This window comes from Lasioglossum baleicum, chromosome 5, assembly GCF_051020765.1.
Source record: "Lasioglossum baleicum chromosome 5, iyLasBale1, whole genome shotgun sequence".
Taxonomy (NCBI): Eukaryota; Metazoa; Arthropoda; class Insecta; order Hymenoptera; family Halictidae; genus Lasioglossum; species Lasioglossum baleicum.
This window is the reverse complement of record NC_134933.1, coordinates 6,819,491-6,841,603: the sequence shown is the minus strand read 5'-3', so window position 1 is coordinate 6,841,603 and position 22,113 is coordinate 6,819,491. Positions and strand designations below refer to the sequence as shown.

At 38.7% G+C, this 22,113-nt stretch overlaps 1 protein-coding gene and 1 long non-coding RNA gene across 3 annotated transcripts in view; both read left to right on the top strand.

Moving 5' to 3' along the window:
- Positions 1 to 22,113, top strand: part of Invadolysin (leishmanolysin-like peptidase, invadolysin) — a 139,890-nt gene that overhangs the window by 25,552 nt on the left and 92,225 nt on the right. The window lies entirely within an intron of this gene.
- Positions 1 to 22,113, top strand: part of LOC143209121 (uncharacterized) — a 41,576-nt gene extending 19,463 nt beyond the window's left edge. Inside the window, exon 2 of the long non-coding RNA XR_013009051.1 lies at positions 1 to 22,113. This exon is cut by the window's left edge and continues 7,388 nt beyond it. This is a non-coding gene — a long non-coding RNA (uncharacterized LOC143209121).

Below are 22,113 nucleotides of genomic sequence, written 5' to 3'. Positions count from 1 at the left end.
TGCTGGATCGGGAATTATGGCTGTTTGAAACTACACTGCGAAACTCGGCAGTTGTTTGCGAGGTTTTCCACGGTACGAATAATTAATGTGCCTTTCTGTAGCTGACCTACACTATCGGAGTGACATTGGCAGGTAATTAACATACCATCGCTTGCAGAAATCTGTCTGGGGTATAATACGAACAAATTTAAACATTTCTGTTATGTTCGATGGCGAAAACTTAGGAAAGTCTGCCAGTGTTCCTGCAATTTCTTTCGATTCACGTGCTTATTCGCGTAAACATTTTTGTTTTAACCGAAAATATGGAAGTTTGCGAACAAAATGGGCGAATAAATGTAATCTAAGAAAAGTGTAAAGGAAAATCATTTAAATACAAATAAATTTTTAAAAAATACCACGTTTTTAAAATGCACTAAAAAGTATAAAATAAATTTTTGAAAAACACCACGTTTAAAAAACGGACCAAAATGTATAAAATAATTTTTCCTAGCCCCATACAGGTTCCTAATCCCATATAGATTCTTAACCCCATACAGATAGTCCTGAAAATTTGTGATTGTGTGACATTTATTAATAATTTATATCTCCTAAACGCATAGGCTTTTAAAAAATTGTTTTTAAATATTGCGTTGTCATCCAGTTCTGAGCTATGTTTAAAATTTCAAGTCTCTAGCTGATCGGGAAGTTCGTTTAAAATCAAGTGCAAAATTTGTACCGAACAAACAAACAGGCAGACAGACAGACAAGAAAGCGAGCTAATAAAAATGTGGTAAAAAAATATAAATACCGAGTAAACTTGTTATTAAAAGATGAAGTTAGTGTTTTATAAACGCATAAACTGGCAGAGTTTGAAAGAAACGCGTAAAAGTAAAGTAATGTGAGCGAACATAGTTATAATGTACGGAAAGTTCGTTTCCCTTTTTGCCGTGAGAACACTCTAGGTGTAAACAATGGCAATTAACCTCACCTTAATTACCTTAACCTAGCAGCATCTAATAGCTCTTGTTCCATTGTACATTATATGAAGAACATCGCACAGATTAGTGTTTTCCTTTCCTTTTTAATTTGATCGCAAGAGTGTAATGAACTTTACGATCGATTAGACATTTTTTAAAGGAGAAGAATAATACACATTTTTTTTACGGTGATATACTTTACTTTCTTTAACGTCTCTTTAAAATGTTATTTCAAGCAAAGAAGTAACTTTTTGCAAGTACTAACGATAAATCTTTTATTTGCAACGATGCAATATACTCGCGCAGCGTTCAAATTGTGAATCCGTAAAAATTGGAAATTTGCAACGAAATGGTCAATATAACGTAGCTTTCATCCAATCAAATCTTTCTTTTTTTTTTTAAATTCAAATTAACCACTTTTTTCGAAGGCAATATTTTCATCTGTATGATGGCTTTTACAACAGAGGTTTGAAACTTCTTAAAACGCTGCGCAACATTTTAGCTACTGGAAACTTATTAATAGGATTTTTAATGACTCTGCTGGGTCGAGGAGTATAATAATCTACTTTTAAGTAGAAATTCCAAAAGAAATTAATAGACGATCTCGCCTGAGATAACTTGGTGTGGTTTACGAGTAATATAACCATCGTTATTAAAGAGTCTACTAGAAAATCCTCCATTTTTCGTCTTCGACAACACGTCAATGATAAATCTGTGTCGTTTCCAATTATTTCTCAATGACATGTTTGCCCACATCTTCTTCGTGACACTTTTCCGATTAAAATGAGACCAAACATGATATCATCCAAACTGTGTCGTGTTTGGTGTCATTCCGTCTGTAGCGGAAAAGTGTGCCGGATATGTTTCATAAAAAAATAATAAATATCTAAACAAGTTTTACCGATGTTCATTAAGTTTGATGCTGGTGAAAATAGATCAAAGTGTAGTGTATGTAAACGATATAAGTAAGTAACGTATTAAGACACTACTATATTTATAATTGACTATTTTATAAACGCAAGTATTAAAAATTACCCTGCACTCGTGCTGGACACTGTCAATACGTCCCGATTCGATTCCACAGAACATGGCAAAATAAAGAATAGATGGAGGACGAAAGCCGAATGTTACCCGTCGCTAACATAAACCAGGGGGGGGGGGGAGGAGACAGTAGACCCTTCGACTTTGGTAACTCGGAGCCACTTTGTATCCCGAGATTCATTGTTCACCGCAACTCAAGTAAACCACGAGCTTCAGCTATGTATTATGCGGGACCGCCGGCAGGACGCTAAAATGCTACGGAAGGTAACTCTTCGTTGTCGGCCCTCATACTGTCCACGGCCCAGCCGGATAGTATGTATAACATGGCCGTGTCGTGTGTTACTGTGTCACAGTGTCACTACGATTCTACGAACCAATCGCGTCTCGTGGTCGAAGACGTTTGCTAGTGATAGCTCGATTGGTCCATATGCCGGCCGCGTCTGTTATAATCGTGTCATCTTATTTTTACTACTCCCTAATCTATTAGGGTATTTTCTCTTTAGCTCGCATGAAATTTTATCATCTTTCTTTAGATAGCAACGTTTTGAATCTTCTTTCTAATTTAACAGTAAACGTGTTAGAATTGTTGGTTAATTTATTATAATTATATTCTTAATCGATTAGAAAATGTCGACTGTTCCTTATAATGTTAAAATTATAATGTTCATTTATATAATGTTCAGAAATAAAAATGATAATGTTGATAAATGAAAGGAACACTTCGGACCACAAACGGCGAATGATGAGTCAGTATTTAATAAGTACGCTTAAAAAGTCTTGAGAAAATCCAAACGAAGTTCTTTTTTATTACGCGATTTCATTAGAGGAAGATTCACTTTATTTGTTTCTCTGAGATACGGAACCGACCATCCGTCATTCGCTAAAGCTTTTGAACGTCGCCTATCTCGAGCGGAATCCATTTATCCATCTTCTACGCTTCGTTAATCTTCGCCGAGTGACGGAACAATCTTGGAATGACTAGCATTAATCTGCGAAGCTCGTACTATTTCGCTTGAATCGGCCTCCACAACACCTTTCAAAATTTTATTGATCACTCTGCCGTCTACCTAGCACTCTTGTATAAATTTTACAGATATTTTATACAAGCGACCAACAACATTTACAAAATAGTTTTCTTATTAAATCAGTTCAGTTCAAATATACATATGATGTTTCCTACTTTTCCGGCAAGATTGTAGGAGCATGATATACAAGTGAAAATACGAAAAAAATGTTATATGAAGTTTATTTATAAACGCTTTATTACAATATTATAAACAAATATTGAATGTAACCTGAATTGGTGCGGAACAGCAGATTTAAAGCTGAATAATACGGAAGGTTGATTGTGTTTGCTTTGCCTGTACTTACGAGATATTTCTTAACGTACGAGGATCGTTAAAAATGTTTAAATCATCATTTCAAAATGACCACTTTCTGCATTGATACAAACTTGACATCGTTTATAATGTTTTCACTTGTATGTAGATCATGCTCCTACAATCTTGCCGGAAAAGCAGGAACCACCCTGTATAATGGTTGAATAACGGTATCCCTGTCCAGTATAGTTTAGCCTATCATTTCAAAGCTATTGATCTAGCTACTCAGCTCTTCATGATTAATTGAAATTATCTACCATGCAATGGGGAAATCAATGAGTCTAGACAAGTGATTTTTAAAAATAGGTACGGTAATGGACGTGTGCGGAACCTTTGCAATTAGATAGATGGTTTAATTTTCTATTCTCGCGATAGCGCATACGTTGGCCGGCTAGGCATGATGGTCCAGGCAGTATCGACAACAGTAGTTAGTGCAATAACCTAGTCGGCGTATTCCACTTTCCCGTATGCCGTAATTAAACGCACGTGTCACTGGCAATGATAACGCTTCGCGATATGTCGGGATCACACGCCGGATCCGGTGGGAACGTCGCATCCGCTTCAAGATAATTGTGAGCGATCGCTCGTTACGAGCGTCGTTAACCACCGAGAAGCGCCATTGGTTCGAAGCGTGCTTGTCATTGTAGACATTAGCTGATGATGCTTTACCGTTTTACCCTCCCCCCTCCCCCTATCAGGCTTTACTGCCGAGCTGTATCCAATGAAACGACACCTGATGTTATGAAGCCGCCCGTAATGATCGCTCGGATCACATTTTCTTAGGTATAATCACCTGTAATTAGTCTCGAAACTATCTGAACTAACGCACTATTATTGCTCCAAGTTGGTTTCAATCAGATTCAAGTAAAGATTGCTTTTCTCTATGAAAAATCTCGAAAAATTCTCGATATTTGTTATATTCTTATACATATTTAAAAAACTCATTTCCAAGCGTGCTAAGATGTTCTGTCTCAGATATTTCTGCACGATACAGTGATCCAAACGGCGGATTTAGGAGTGCATAAGTCTAAACGCTACTAATAATCGATAATTCTGTGTTACATGTGTTCTATACACATTAAGTAAGTATAAAGAAGGCTGATAGAGTTCCGTAAGTTTATTGAAATATTTTGTTTGCTTAAAATAGCGCAGACGAAGCAACGTATTTCAATTTAGAATGCCAGTTTCAATTTACAATGACAGGAAAGAGAAACTTGTATATACATTTCTTATTTTTACAAAAGTATAATTTCCAGAAAAAAATGAAATTTACAACAAAAACAATAATAAAAATAGAAAGAAAACAATATTTACATGAAATAATAATCATTATAATTATTACTAAAACAATTATTACCTAAGTCAAGTTTTTATATAAATTTAATTTTAAAATTACGTTAAAAATTAATAGATGTTTTTATATCATAATAAATTTTTATATTAATTTTAAACGGGAACTACAAGTAGCAGATGTGTCCTTGAGACCGATGAAAGCATAAACTACATATTCCATTCCTAATGTTCATGCAAAAATTAACGCGAATACGGGCGAATATCATAAGTATTTCCTACAACAAACTTAAAAAAATTTTTTTTAATACTTCCTTCAGAAACATAATTTAAACATTTCCGAAAAATTGCTTAATTTTATTTTTATATCTTCCCAATGCTTCTAAACACGGCTATTATAATTAGAATCAATATTAACGTTCTAAACAATAAATTATAGGTAAAAAGGATGTCCTTTATTTCGATGCTATTTTTCATACTGTTACGTTCAACGTTTGCCACGCTTAACAATAATTGATTTGAGAAGTAAAAATGTAAATTTAAACTTCTACAGACATGTGTGTTGATGTAAGAAATAGTATTAAATGCCTGTGCTTCATGTTTGGGTTTTTGATTTTTGCACTCCTAAATCGGCCGTTTGGACCAGCGACTGTGAGATTGAAAGGTCTGCAAAAACATCGAATAATGTTTTACGCGACTGAAACCACCGCAGATTCGATGATTGAAGGGATCGAAAAATCCGTGTATTAATAACAAAATGTTTGCACTACTCCGACACACCTCACCGCCTTCGGTAAACCAAGACCGTGGCAAACTGAACAAACATTATACGAAGGTCTCGAATAAATAAAAATGAGCGGCCAAGATAAGGTCACGATAAGCTTTTGAAAGGGAGCTAAGTGAACCGCGGTCCTTCTGAAAGGGTAAAGGGAAAATCTGAAGAAAAATTGAACGGCCGTGGCAATGCTTCTCCCGGGGCAACGGAGAATGGAGCACTGACTTGCTCGCCGGCGCTCTGATAAGAGATAAAAGCGTGGGTGATCCATCAAACTCCCGGGAAGAAGGTAACAGTCGATGCAACTGCGGCGCGGCACGGACGGAGTCGCGTTTTAGCGGACGAAAGCGATCCGAAGCATCGATTTTACGGGAGAGGATCGCGTGGACTATCTTCCGAGACCGAAAGAGAACCGCCTGGTCTGGTTTTGCGCCCCGCGGGACCTCTGGGCAAACGCCGCAGTAGATCGCTAAAAGAGCCTCAGACACGTAATTCAGAATGAATGTCGAGGGATGCGGAAACGCGCTGTCTGCTCACCAGCCTCGGAACAAAAGGCTGCGCCGCAAAAACGTCACGCAGCAATTGTTGCCGAGTTTCAATTGCGAAGTTTTGCGACTCGGAATTCTTTTTTTTCTATGTTCAAAAAGACACCTGGCCCGTAAGGAGCTGCAGAAAGCGAGGAACGATGTCGCCGGGTCAGACAAGTTCTATCGTGGAAACACGGGAGCCTGGATAAGTGTTTTTGATGCCAACATATAGTGACCGCGAAAGTTTCTGCTACTTCGCGTTGGTTTTGTCCTTAAATTGGACGTGTTGTCTCGATCGAAACTGGGCTACTTTGTGCTCAAACAGAAGCTTGTTCGACGGAGAAACTAATTAAAGGCTATTGTTGGGTCGTGACATAAATATGTCCAGTTATCGGTCAGTGTCTTCCTTACATTTATCAACAGAGGACAGAATTACAATCAGTCTATTATAAAATCGTTGTATAAGTGGCCTCCATTTAATCGCAGTCACGTGTATATTTGCAATCGGTCACAACTAAATATATTTATCTCGTTACAATAAGATGCAAATAACATATTTATACTTGCAAACGACCCTATTTCTATTACAATCCAATCATTTACTTAATTAGAGAGCCATTTGCGAAATCGATAAGACGCGAATTTGCATTGAAAAGCTATGAAGGTTGTTAGAATGTTTGACCAATTTCTATTGGAACTAATAATTTCCCTGATCAAAGTATTGTTTGATCCTGTGTGTATTTAAATTTGCTCAGCCAACTCGCTCGAATAGCCGATGAATATTCAGAGACTAGTTTATGTAGTTAAAAAAAGAATAACAGTTTATAAAGGTAAAGTTCCACGTTATAATGAAGACAAGAGGATGAGAGGATAATATAGAGTGAAAGGAAAATGAAACTAGACCAACCAAACGCTGAAAGCACTAAAAAGGCTGATGTGCATTGTCTCCGAAAATAATGAAGCTTTATTTGGATAGCAGTGGAATGAAATTCTTCTTCGACTTTTTAATCTACGAATTAGTCTGTGGAATATTTTTGTGACAATGTATGGTCGTTGAGCTGGCGAACGGTCTGTCGTTAGTTGGCAGCCTTATCATTCTAAGGTGTTGGACACTCAATTGGTGTACCACGTCCAGCCTTGTGTCCCGCATCAATAGGAGTCGCTTGTCAGGAGTCGACGACCACGCTATATGTCTGCCATCAACAATACCTTGTTGGCTATCGTACGAGAGAACTGGGACAGTGCTCGGCCTAGGGAAAGGTTCGACTTCCACCCTTCCTCTTCTCGTGTGCAAAGCATTGCTTCCTTTGCTCAATGCATTCCGTTAAGCCTCTGTCAGTTTCACTCAAAGGGAGAGTGGGCCAAAAATTTTGAAACACACTCGCGTTTTCCTACAATTTCGTCTCTACATGTAGAGATTTACTTCTTATTATGATCAAGAAGATAAGCCGATGTTTATTTCGCTAAATGTAACACATTCTATTAAGGCACTGCCAATTCACAATCAAGGGAGGACAATGCAGGAATTTTGGAACAGTTACGTTTTATTAGAATTGTGTGCTAAGGTGATCACCAGAGATAGAGATTCAGCTAATTAAGATTGCATGATAGGACGCTGATTCTTTCATTGAATTCCATTACACTGCGAACTCATCACGCAGATAGGACAAGCAAGCAAATATCTTGCCAGTGAACATAGAAACTCTATTTTTATTAGAAGATGAAACAATGTTTTTCTTTACCAAATGCATTCAGTCGAGTCGTTATCGATTAAAGAAGGAATTATACAGAAATCTTGAGCCACCCACATTGTATTATAATTTCTCAAGATAGTGATTTAATTCTCTCGTTAAGGTAACAAGATTAGACGATGACATAAGACTTTCTTCATTGTAGGCATGTTGAAACACAGTCAATTTAAAGGAAGCACCACAGCGAAGAAATTTTAGTTCTAATGCTTGAATCCGCAATTATAAGATCACAAGATAATACGATAAGAAAATTAGGACCAATTGCTCGCGATTCAATCTCACATGATAGAACTTCACAATAGATTACCCCAACGTTCTATTATTCAGCCGCTGCATTACGCATACGACGTACGACGAAGTCTCCGGCCGAACTTTGGATTTATGTGAACAACTCCGCGGGAGGAATGTTATGAAGCAAAGATTATCCTTGCACCCAGAACATCCAGAGAAACTACGTTATACAACTACAATCTCGACTTGCTGATAAGTATGACGCACAGCGCTCTGTTTATTTTCGTTAACTCTGTTGGAATTTGTTCGCTGGCGAGTTAATTAACAATTTAACACGTGGCTGTGACACCTCGCGAACATTTCGCGAAACTCGTGTTTCATTATGTTTTACCATTACAGAATTTTCACGTTGCCAACAATGAACAGTTTTAACAGCAGTCTTCTTTGATTCTGTTGAAAAAAAAAATGATGGATTTTCTTGATCTCTCGGAATTTCCCGTTTATAACAATGATTTCCTAGACGGTGTGTATTTCGATTGGAAATCGGAACATTTTCATGTGTTTCATTTGTTCCGGAGTACGAGCGATTTTACAAAGAGTTTGATAGGTTGTGTGAGCAGAGCGCTCTATGATGCTGATTCAAGTGGTTACGGAGTTTGAAGAGTTAACTCGCAGGCTGTCTGGCTTCGATCGACCCCTTCGACGGCCTCTCGTGCACGAGTCACGTCAAAAATTCTGTTTCAGCTTGAAAAATACCCGCAAGCAAAAATACCTCGCGTGTCTGTGGCACGAGGAGCTCTTTCTGCGCTTCGTGTGTTTTTTCCCCTCTATTTTCTGTACCACTTGCCCGAAGCAGGTTACAATTTTCACCCCTCTGTGTGGACGCAACACGTAAATGCGTTCCGATCAATGAATTTTCAACTCGACTGCGATGCTTGCCGCGCGGATACAGTCCGAGCAACGGTTTGCACTAAAGTTAACTACGTGTCGAATGGTTTTCTGTAACAATTACCAGCATCTCGATCGAACAATCAACCTCTCTGCAAAAAATTTCTTCTCGAAAAATATTCTCTTTACACAAAATATGTACCGTGATACCTTCTTGATATTCGATTAGCAATGTTTGCAATGCTCTTGAGATTGTTTGATTCATTAGAAAATGGTAAAAAGAATATATTCTTGGCTCTGTTCCATTTTATGATTAGGATCTTGTTATTTCCAAATGAAATACGCATAAAGAAAGATTATGCTCTCTGAACCAGTAAGTGATGCTCGAATAACATAAAAGTCAATTTGCTTAACAAAACTTGCTAAATAATGCTTAACGTCTGCTTATTAATAATACATGTACAAGTGCAGTTAATTACCCCGACTGCTAATTGTCGTGTTGTTTAAGGAAATGACGGCAGACTCGTTCGGAATGATCTCCGCTACATTCGTTCAAACCCGCGTGCACGCATTATGCATATTGCTCGCAGCAGGTTCCGCCACAAAGTACCCGGACGCTGCAGTGATACTTAACAAAAAGCAAAGCAAGTTTAATTGGAACGTCAGTCGCTATTTTCGCTCATGGTGTAGAAGCTATTACGCTATTCTGACAACACTCTGTATCATCCGTGCTCCCGTTCCCATCTCTCCGTTTCCTCTTATTCCAGAAAACGTTTATCTTCCATTTTACACGGGGGAGCGATGTCTTCAGCGCTCTCCAGCGCTCCCTGCAGACGGGGATGTCTTTCCGATGCACTTTTATCAAACCACTTTATCGTTGCCGGTTATGCGCCGACACATACGGACCTCGCGTTTCGTTTTCTTCGTTTTCGCCGGGCCCTTTCTGCGATACTATTCGAGAGCCACTCTTTGCCCATGAAAATTACAGCGGAATTCTCCGGCGAGTTTCCTGCACTTCGTTGCACTTGATAAATATTCCGGAATATGCAAATGACGTCAGTTGTTCGGGATGAGCTGCCGTTTCTCCGAAATGTGGATCTAAAATTTCGACGTGGTCTCGGCAATTCTGTTACGAAAACATCGACAGTAGATATTACTTCTTTTGTAGTTTACTTTCTCATATTTTTATAGCACTCGTCCACAGACAGGGAATGCAAAAGTAATGGAAAATGTTAACGAAGTAGTGGTGTTAGTCAGTTTATAACATCATGTTATAATTTTTCGATTTTTTAAAGTGTTCAACACGCATTAAAGATAAATTACCCCATTGTTATTATTTATTGTACTGCACCACTGAAACTATAATGTAGAGAGATGGGTCTCGTGGGACCCTGCACTCGCTAGCCGAAGGCTTCCACTGTAAAATATTGTGCAAAGTCTCGCTAATGTTATTGAATTGCACAATTCTTCTAGAAACCCCCTGTAGCATCAGGATACCGTATATAGAGCAAATAATGTTGCGATTTTTCATCGCCCATAATTTATTTCGCGTGCTTGCGCTGCTGTCGCAGCTATCGGTCACCGCCCGCGTGTAAATGAATCGGAAACGGGAAAGATATCGGCGAGCCACGTTTCGCAATACAAAAGGTGAGCGAATTTTATGTATTTCCAATCGTCGTACCGATAGTTCGCTATTCGACTAACCAGAAAGTCCGAACCACTTCTCCAAAATAAAACATTCGCTCATATATTCCATTAATAATTTTTATCTTCACGTATGAGATAAAAAGTGACAGGTATTAATGGAAACCTTTTTATCAATTGGATATATCCAGTTTTATCATACAATCGCGTTCTATGAGCATCTTGTAAAATGATTAGCAAAGGCAGAATTACAATGGCTTCTCATATATTATGTGTACAAATTGATTCGTGCCTCTCACGATTAATCAGTTCCAAATTTATTCTGAATTCATGACTTATTAATTGCTTGTAAAATAGACATCATTTACACAGAGTAATGGAGATCACTCTACATATACATATGTATACATAGAGTAGAATGTATTTCAATCGCTTGTAAATAATCAATATGTTCACGAACAGGGATGGTTACGAATTATGACAATTCATACACCTAAAACTTCGTTAGTTTATTGATTATACAGGGTGAGTCACCTAACGTTGCCACCTCAAATATCTTTGTTGTTTTTAAAGATACGTCAAATGTCTGAAGGACAAAGTTGAATGGTAAAATGGGGCTCATACGATACCAAAACAATTCTTGGTTTTATGTAATTTTTTTTAGAGGTATGAAGGTCACCTTCATTTTTTAAAATGGAATGTCCTATTTTTTTATACCATAAATCAATAGAGTATCAAATTCTGAGTATAAAAGTGTTGAGACCTTTATATGTTCTAAACGTAATAATAGTTAACGAGATATGATCCAAAGAAAAAAGAGAATTGTTTCGATAATATCTTGTTAACTATTAGATTTAGGACATATGGAGGTCAATACAGTATTACTCAGAATTCGATAGTCTATCGATTCATGATACAGAAAGTAGGTGTTTCCATTTAAAAAAAATCAAGGTGACCTTGAAATCTCCTCTATGCCTCCACTCACGCAGAAAATGTTTATGTCGGAAAAAGCCCCCCTCTGTACCGTGCAAATTTTGTTCATAACATTTTTCCATATTGTTACAAATAACGGATATATTCAAGGTAGACACAGTTATTGCCCTACCCTGTATACAAAACTTACTAAAACTTACTAAAAAAATTACATAAAAACAAAAATTTTTTGATATCGAATGAGCCCCATTTTACCATTCAACTTTGTCCTCCAGACATTTGACGTATTTTTAAAAACAACAAAGATATTCAAGGTGGTCAAGTTAGGTGAAATACCCTGTAGATTACAACGTTTCTGCTAGGACTAATCAAAAAGTGAATTGTTCGACGCCGCAAATTGTACAATAGTATAATATAATGATTAGCGAAGACGTCCGGATGACGTCCGTAGGACGCAGATGAATTTCTGGTTCGTCCTCTGTGATTTTCGTAGTCGAAACTCTGCAGCTGCCCAGCCCACGGCCATTATCCGAGGCTCCTGATTTTCGATCGGCAGAAAATCTTTGATTAAGTCGCCACCCCCACCTCCCCCGATAAGTACGAGCCGGAATATCTCCGACGGATAGACGACAGTGGATTCATCCACCGGGGAACTTTCAGCTTAAAAACTGTTTCCTTCTTATTCCAAGTTTCTTTCCGTTCGGCTGAGTCGGTGTCTTCGTCCCTTTCTTGAAATTAATCGCGATCCTCTCGAGAGACCTCCCCCTCCCTCCCTCCCCGGGGTCTAACTTCGACGAACTGAATTCCTCCCCCCGTTTATCGGTTCTATGTACCTATCGCTTTTTTATTTGTCCCACTTTTTTCTGCACAATGCCTATAGGAATTGAGGAAATCTTCGCGTGTATCGATGGAACTGCCGAGTCGCATGGTTCAGCTTCGGTCACTTCGGAGTTTCAGAACTAATAGCTCGAAGCACGCAAATAGAAATTGAATCGCATGTTCCTTTCATATCTTAAACCAAACGGGAATAACTGGCGCGCGTCTAGCGCCGATTTAAATAAGTGAATATTCATCGCGATGAATCTCGCGCGAAATAATATGCGAAGACTCCGTAGGCTGCTTTTGCAATTTTTGCTCGCGAAGAAATAAAGTTGAATGGAAATTTCGAATGTGGCTTTTGTTGTACGCGTCTTGAGGAACGTTCACATATTTTTCTGTTTTTAATTTAACACGTACTTTTTTATTTACAATCATTCTTGTCGAGGGGGCGGAAACAGTCCTCAAACTTGGAAGCTGAAAATACCTTTCTCGAACAGTAATTTTTGCTTCGATCAATTGTAGATAATTAAGAAATGAATTTGTATACCTAATAATATTTTTATTCCGATCGTTAGAAGATAAGCTAAGTGAACAAACACGTGAATATCTTCTAATTGACGCAGGTTAATTAAACGAATAGCGTGTTTATCCAAAAGGATTGCGTCCCGGGATATCCACCTCCGCTCAGCTTTTGTACGAAAATCTTTCGCAAACATTAGTGCCTGCAACAGTGAGTTTCGCGAGCCCGCTATTCTTTTGTTCTTTATTCGCCGCAAAATTTCATTGAAATCGGTGCGTGACAGCTCGTGTGGTTCCCTTGCAAGGAAAATTATTCCCAGTAATATTGCGTGACTGTGCGCGCACACTCAGTATTTGATTCTATCATTTCCTCCTGCGCAATAACTCTGGAAATGGTGGAGTCCTTCTCAAGTAATATACGTGCCTAAGCTGACACATTTTAAGAATATATCGCCTTCAACCGATCTTCGCGCTGTCGCGCAATGTTTACAAAAGAACATGCTCGTAAACGCGAACACGATTGCATCATCGTATTTTATCAGTGGCATTAGGGAGTTCGAGAAACTAGGCTTCTAAGGTGTTTTATAAAAACTGCACGTCATTGAGAATTGAGACTGACGTTGCTTTTTATTAAATGTAAGTTATTTTTTCTCGAGTTTGATTTGTTTGAGTGACCTATGAAAATTGGAGTATGCATACATGTCTGCAGTCTTATTTTTCGATCTCCTTTCCTTTGGCAATGGTTCCTTCACTGGATTGGTATTACTTCCGCAGAGTTTGTGAAAGCAAGATGGCAGTCGATGGATTTGCCTTTTACATGCATAAACTTGTTCGTTTCTAAACTCTTTGATGTAGGTATCCTACCTTTTTCATGCACTAAAGACAGTTCGCGATATTATCGTATCGACGTTGCGGTGCGCCTCGATATTTGATACGTATCTTGTATTCGTGTCCTGGTATTTTCCTTTTATGGTGCAGCCATCAAATATTTCTCTAATAACTTAAATCGAGATCAGAGTATGGAATTTTCACATATAAAAATTGATAGGTATTTATATATTTAATGTTTCACGGCTATTACTATTTTTATTCCATCGACACTGGTCAAACTTTCTCCATTTTACTCTATCGAAATTTTCATTTTTGCAACGCTGACCATTTTTCATTCGAGATTATTCATATCCTTAATTTGACGTAAATGGAAGCTTCGCAAACTCGTTATCATTTTCCACAAAAGGTTAATAGCTTTAATCATCGTTAACGACATCGGAAAATGTGAACGAATGTTTCTATGGTAATACCACCTAACGGAATAATAAAATCATAATGAGGTGATCATACTAGAATACATACAGAGTTACATTAAACTTAATGAAGTTTATTTAATGCGCCGAATGATGCCTTGTATTGCATTTTACTTCCTTCATTGAATATCAAATCAATAGTATGGTTTCATTAATTAATAACACTGCTGCCATTAGTTTCTGTTTATAATACGTACTCAAAACGTAATTACAACTCACAACAGCATTTTTATAATATCGATAATTACGAAATGAAATATGCAAATCCAATTATAATAATATTACATCTATTGGTCGAATAATTCTAACGTTGAAACCTTTGTTTCAATTTCATATAATTACTCAAAGATTAGTGTGGTTCGGTAGTTCTAGAGTTAAATGAACTTGATTTTTACCACGCGTGTAGTTGTTGTATGCGTCAAGTCTTGTAATCGAATTTCAAACCACTTCCCGATGAGCTAGAGACTTGAAACTTTAAACATAGCTCAGAACTGGATGACACAATGCAACGTAAACAAAACAAATTTTACAAAAAACTGTGCGTCTAGGAGAAAAAACATTGTTATATTAACCGTCGCACCTCGCCGCGCGACGCTCGGTAGTACGTGATCGCGTTCAGTGATCCCCACTCCGCGCGCCAGCTCTCCCTACTCCACTGCGTGTTTCCACTCCGACTCATCCCCACTTCGCTGGCTCACATCGCACCGAAAGAGCTCAGTGCGGTTGTGGTGTTCCGTTTATTCAGTTTTATTTCGGACTACATAAAGAGACGACGTCTCTCGGAGTCATCCCATCATTTTATCTCGTGTATTTCCATATCTTGCGTTTCTATATCTTACTATTTCATACCAGTATTACTATATCTTGCGTTCCATTTAAAAAAGACTAAAAAGTAGAAAAGACATTTATAAGAGACAAGTATAAAGACATTTGTGGGACATAAGCCTCTTCTGTGACGCAACATGCTCATCATAGAGTATCGCGTTACGGTTCACAGCGTCAACCGAACGTTCTCAAACGTGGAATTCGCGCTTCCTTCACAATACCATGTAATCTGACAATGTTCCTCCAAGGCTTCAGAAGTCACCGGCTTGAACACGACTCCGGTGAGCTTTCGGAAGTAATAGCAAGAGGTTCTGGGGAATTTGCGAATAATAGAAACGACGGGGTAGGAGACGAGGGGTTCGGCGGCATTGATTGCGTTCGCGCCTTTACGCTATTACGCCTGTATTGGCAGAAACAGGCACCGCGGAGCGTCAAAGCGTTGCTATACACCGACCGTATGGTGCCCAGCTTGTTACTCGATTCACGGTTTACCTTCCAATACCTTTGTCGAGGAAATCCTCTCTTAAGAAAATCCAATATACACCGACCACCCCTGCCGATTCGTACAAAACGTTGTTGTCGCCCAGCTGTCATCGTTTGCAAACAGTCTTGCGACACAGAGTGCAAGGTAGGCGATGAAAAAGTTATACCTAGACTGCGGATTTTATGCATCTGTGACAAATATGAGTAGATCAAATACAAAAGAGTAAAAATTATTAAGGGAAGAAATACATTTTTATGTTCCCTATTTCTAATAAATGAGAAAAAAGAATTTTATTTTACATACAAATCCGCAGTCTAGTTATAACAATAAATGTGTAGCAAATGTTGCAATTCCTCGAAAGGGATGAATTCTGAGGTCATTAGAAGTAACATTTTCCTTTGTGATAATGTTCTCCGCGGCTTTGTTAGGCGTTATTAATGGAAAACACGGACCAATCAGAGTGCAGTCTGGTTGGCAGTGTTTTTAGTTAACGACTCCTTAACGAAGCCGCGAAGAACATTTTTGACAAAGCAAAAAGTTACTTCAAATGACCTCAGAAATAAATCACCTCTTTCAAATGCAACATTTTCGGGTCACCCTGTATATGGATGTCGATTTGAAAACGTAATGAGACAATAAAAGCGTGCGTAAATCATTAAACAACTGCATGAATATAACTATTAGCATAAATTTGAATATATGACGGCCTTAATAGTCCACTTATGAATTAAATGTGCACTCAAACCTCGATTTATCATACACAACGATCATCCTGCTAAACATTCAGTGACGTTTTATTGGGATCCAGTAATTCTTGACTGTTTAGGGTTCTTTTCACAGACGCGACGGCAAGTGTGCCAATAGGTGTGGGGAAGCGAGCGACGGTGTAGGTGTACGAGTCGGAAACGTTATCGCGAGATAAAACTGGGTTGTAAAAATGAAATTACGGTAGCGCTAAGTTCTGCCCTTAGGTTTTCCACGGAACGCCTTCTCTACGCGACCCGTTTCTATAATGCAACGATGTGATGCATGCGCTTTCGTGGCTCGTAGGCTAACGGGGTCGGCTATGAGTTATGAAGGTGGCGAGACCACCGCGTCCTTGGAACAACCAGGAACGCATCCGGCGTGTTCAACATCCGAAAGAGCTCCGGAGAGCTACTCGAATCCGACCAACCTCGGAGAGAATCTTTGCACGTTGCTGAATTAATGTATTGTCGCCACGTGACACCTCGGGCTCGTTCCCCCAGACGCCCCATGGCCGCGTTAATTTCTATTTAGGTCGTGGCTGTCGGTCCGAGGACCTTTTCTTCCTGAAGCATTTGATAAGACCAAAGAAGCTCGCTTAGAAAAGACACTGTGCTGGAAACTTTTTCAAAAGAATTCTTTACTCTCATTTATTTTCTTGTGGCACTTTTCCTGGCATCTTCTTTGTGATATTTTTCACAAATCAAACTAGTAAAACTTCTATGCAATACTGTAGGTAGATAACTGTTTTATTATACCTGAACACTCATGATTCATTGGTTTATTGGTTCACTGATTCATTCATTCATGTTCGAGGTTCTAGTGTGTACATGATCTCAACTGTCTGGGCTGAAAGTAAAGGTGTTTGCAAACAGCTTTAAAAATATATTCTGAAAATATGAAACGTTGCAATCAGCAATAGCGGTCCACGCATGAATAAACAAACGGTACGAGTTACAGGAAGCTGAAAATAACCCTTCGTTCGAGGGTAGAAGCTTGGCGCGTCCTCAGAACTTTTAATCTCGTAGTTCTGGTTTTCACAGTATTTCGAAGAATTGTCGTCGGCCGAGTTGATTTCCAACATTTTCCGCGGGCTCTCCGCGTTAACGGTGATCCGCGGGTAGTGGTTGTACAACGAGGAGAGACTAAGTCTCCGTTTCAAAGGAGAGGCGATTTAATGTTCGTTTTCTCTTTCTCCCCCCGGTTTCGTTTTTCTGGCTTTCTCTAAGCATCCCTTCCCATTGAGGGACGCGGCCACGTTTTCTTTCCCCGGCGCCGGCGGAAAGCGCGAAACCGTCATGAATATTTCACGAAAGCGGCGCGAGGGTGGAAATGGTGGACGGGATGGGTGGGATTTCATCTCCCGTCGCGAATATTAAAATATCGGAAAGGGGTGAATGAAAGCGAACGCCGTGCTAACGGCGCCGCTTTGCGCTCGATACAGCGGCTAGGAACGCTGAAGAATCGAACTGCGTGGCTCGTTTTAATGGGAAAGCTCCGTCTTTGATCACCTCGGTCACTTTACGGGCCGTGTGAACCCGTTACGGTTAAACATTTACAACCAACCATAACCACAAATTGATCTTTCTTCGTACTATTAGATAGAGGGCACCAAGAAAACCCTTCAAGGCAAGTTTCAAGTCGGTACCCTTACGGTTTAATGGATTATGCTCTATTTCTTCTGTTCTGCTCAACAAAAAGTTATGAAACACATCGCGAACATTCTACCTAACAGCACCCACGACTGTGAATTTTTAATTAATTTTCTCAAGTAAAATTGTTTTTGGAAAAATGTTAAATCCGTCTGAATGCCTCTTTAATTGTTTCACGCATGAACTGCGCAGTCTGCGAGTCATTAGCGGCTCATTAACGCCCTATTAGCTGCAAACATAATTTATTAACTGAAACTAAATATGGGTCGAATGGTATTGAAAAGACTATTGAAATTTGCGGAGGGTGCAGAGGAACGCTTCCCGTCATTCATTAGCGGTGCATTTGTCAACGTAAAAAGCCGGGCAACAATTAGCGTAATGAGTATGGATGCTGTTAATAATTGTAGCGAAAAGTATGAAGCATCGCATGTTAAGAATTAATTATCTTTCATCTTCATAAACCATTCTGCGGGTGTCGGTGTTGCGGGTTATTGATCACATTCGGGGCCCTCGCTGTTAACAAAACCTAATTTCATTAGCCCTAGGATGACGGTGTGGGGTTGCTGGCGACCCCAAAAGCTTTTAATCTCGTCTGCATAGGTGTGAATAAACATTGAAATTTCGTTGACCCTTCTAATTTGTGTCACGGTTTATGAAATAACGGGGGCAAAGAGTTTCGTGTTTTCTTTCATTACTTTCCGCACAGCTGACCGGAAATGACGATGCTGGATGCGGTTACAGGATCACTTCTGACCCACGTACAAATTTTCGTTTTAAAACCTTTTCTTACATTTTCTTGTGCATTTCTGGTAAAAACGAGGGAACTTATTTGTGCATATAAAATTCTAACTTCATGATCTCGTCCATTTCTATCAGTCTCTTGAAATACATATCTCTGAAAGTGCTTCATCCTAAGTGGCCAGAGCCAGAAATGATTTCGCGGAAAAATTTCAGGAACCCGTAGGAGACTGTCACTAATTGCAAAAATGTTTCTCTAAGGCACACAAGTACGATACAAATTAGATCTTCTCTGAAAGTTACATTTATATCTTGTACACTAATTGAAACATAGAACGAGAATTCGTAGGTTATTCCGGGAGAGCTGAATCTCTTATTAAATTCTAAAATGCAATTTTCTCAAAAGACGTGTAACCTCCAGAAGAACGGCTACAAGAAATTCATGCAGCATTTAATTGCATTATGTATTTGAAAAATTCCCCCAACTTGAATTTTCTATACAAGAAAAATCCATAAATACAGATTTCGATCTATATGATGAAAATTGGGTTTAGTTCCTGAAAGATTAATCGAAAAGTAAAATTATTGTTACATTTGGTGCATCGCAGTTGATGATACAAATTCTGTATTGCAGCTAATGTAATGTTAGACGGAGCATGATCTTCGTTCTAGTAAGATGGCAACTCGGCGGGCTTATGCCTCTGAAGATAGCTCCCGAATATGTACTCTATTTACTATGGTAGCTAATGGAGGTGATAGGTATACTACATAGTTTATTTCCAAGTCTACACTACAGGCGGGGTGTTACGAAGGCAGGCGTTCATTAAGGGTTGCTACTTCTTGTCCCATATCATAATATCTTGTTTCGCTGCTTCTAAACTATCTCGCGATTCATACGAAACAATTCATCAGAGAACAATTACCCTACAATCTTCTACGCCAAGTTTTCATCGTAATAATACCCATCGGTTTCGTTTCCTTGTTGCAAAATACCGTAATTATTAAAAGGTACAATTTAGTGTAAATCATTTTCAGACTGTGGATTTGAGTGAAAATAGTAAGAGATCATAGACAGGAACAAGAAAAATTTACAAATATGTTGCTACTATTTTCAACCTATTAAAATTATTATATTAAAAGGTACAATTTAGTGTGAATCACTTCTAGACTGTGGATTTGTGTGAAAATGCTAAGATCATGAACAGGAAAAAGAAAAATTCACAAATATTAGGTTGGGGAAAAAGAAATCCATTATTTTTACGTTATCTCAAGCGGAGAAATGATTTCTTTTTCCCCAACCTAATATGTTCCTACTATATCTTCAACCTATTAAAATTATTAAGAGAGGGAACAAACTCGAGGGAAAATTTTCTATGCAACGCCTGTTTGTTGCCATCGAGGCAGAACATCTTTATTATATTGACTTACACAGCAATTACAAAGCACAGTGTTTTTTGTGCGAAGAATGGAAACGGTTTTGTGAAAGACAGAATGCCGTAAACAATTTATTTGAACAACTATTTGCGTAAAAGTTTATCCCGTGCGGGCCTGATCGACAGCTCGATCTCGATTGTTGCAGCCCTCGGCAAACTTATAAAATCGTACCCGCCCGTATTGTGCAATTTTTTCTATTCGACGCAGCGTACGCGGTGCAGAATTGTGCTGCAACAATGTGATCGATTAATCTCTCGTGTTTTCTCCATTTGTCTGTACGATATGTGGGAATTTTGTTCAATTAAAGTTTGAATACCAGCGATATTCTCTGGACCACTCTGGAGTGACCGCATCCCCACTCCATGTTCGCAACGTGGATTGTCTAGCCAATTAAAATCGCCATGTTGGAGCACTTCGTTCCACCATATTCCACGGTGCGATTACAAAATCCTGTGAAAATTTTCAGAAAAAAATTGCTGGATTTATTCCGATATAATAACTATATCTAGCTTTAGCGGTACTTGATTAAATTAAGCGATTAACGTGCAAAACATCGTGGCCGAGTGTTCCCCGATTTTGCTCGGTGCTGTACTTAAAGTAATCCGTTTCTGGATTACGGAGCAATTTCCTGCACACGCTTTGCTTCCATCTCTGTGTGTTTTATCGCACATACTAACGTGTCCGGTGCATCGCATGCAAAACGCGAGCTCGAAACAACCTTGTATTAATCAATGATTTATCTTCGACAGCTTTTCCAATCAGAGATGGCAAACACGCCGCCACTCCTTCGGAAAATGGATTAATATTTCACCAGAAAAGTTAAAACTGTTGTCCTCTAATGTATCTGTCGAGCGGATTCTATTTCTCACGTCCGGGTCCGATTTTGCAATTATTTCAGACACGAAAGTGTTTTCTGTGGCGATTTATCGGTAGATTATATTTATATACGTTATTGGATTACGAATTTTCATGTAATTTATGCAGCTATGTTAAACATTCGCGCAAACCCAGGACTTGTGGAAACTTATTCTGTACATTCATTTATTTATCAAGACATTTGATTACGAATTTTTATATAGTTTCTATCTTAAACATTCCACTGAAATTCTTATAAACAAGGAAATTAGATGAGGGACTAATTTATTTTTAGTTTAATGAAATCTCTTTAGCCACTATCCATCCAGCAAATTGATCCTTCTAACATTCGTAAAAAGAAAAGAAAAATTTATGCGGTATATTATATTTATATACGTTATTGGATTACGAATTTTCATGTAATTTATGCAGGTATGTTAAACATTCGCAAACCCAGGACTTGTGGAAACTTATTCTGTACATTCATTTACTTATCAAGACAGTATTTGATTACGAATTGTTATACATATAGTTTCTGTGTTAAACATCCCACTTAAATTCTTAAACAAGGAGATTAGATGAGGGACTAATTTATTTTTAGTTTAATGAAATCTCTTTAGCCACTAATCCATCCAGTAAATTGATTCTTCTAACATTCGGAAAAAGATTCGAGTCCTTTCGTGCAATTTTAAGAAAGTCGTTCCTTTTTAAAGGGCGTGCCTTCGCCCGCCATTGTGGTATTAAAACAATTTAGCTACCGGCTGGAGAAGATTTGGTGACGTTTAGTGCGTCGGGGAAATTGATCGTCCGAATTCTAACGTAACGGATAGAAGGCTATAGAGATTGTTACACGGAAGCAAGCAACCTCTCCTCTATTTCATTCCACTCAATGGTCGTGACCGCAGTGGTTATTCTGGCATGAAATTAGACTGGCTGTTTCCAGTTTTCACTATTTCGGCCAGTTGTAGTAAATAATTGCCTGTCATTTCGTACCATTTCGGGTAAGTGGATCCCCGTGAAATGGCCGCGGAGTGAAATCCAGCGGATCCACCTTCTCTCCCGCCTTCTCCCTTGGCTCTCCGGCCTATTCTCTATTCCGGAGGACACACATCCCCGGGAGATTCCTCGGTAATGCGCAGAGGTAATAACAGTATTTATGATAATAACGCCACAGCCCCAAGGATCGGGAAGCGACTTGTAAGCAGGAACAATCCCAATTCGAATCTTTAAAGGGCCACTCTGGTTTGTCGAATTTTTAGGATTTTTTTTCGGAGAAACCATTGAACCCTTTGCATTTTGGATTTTGCACAAATATTCTGTGGTA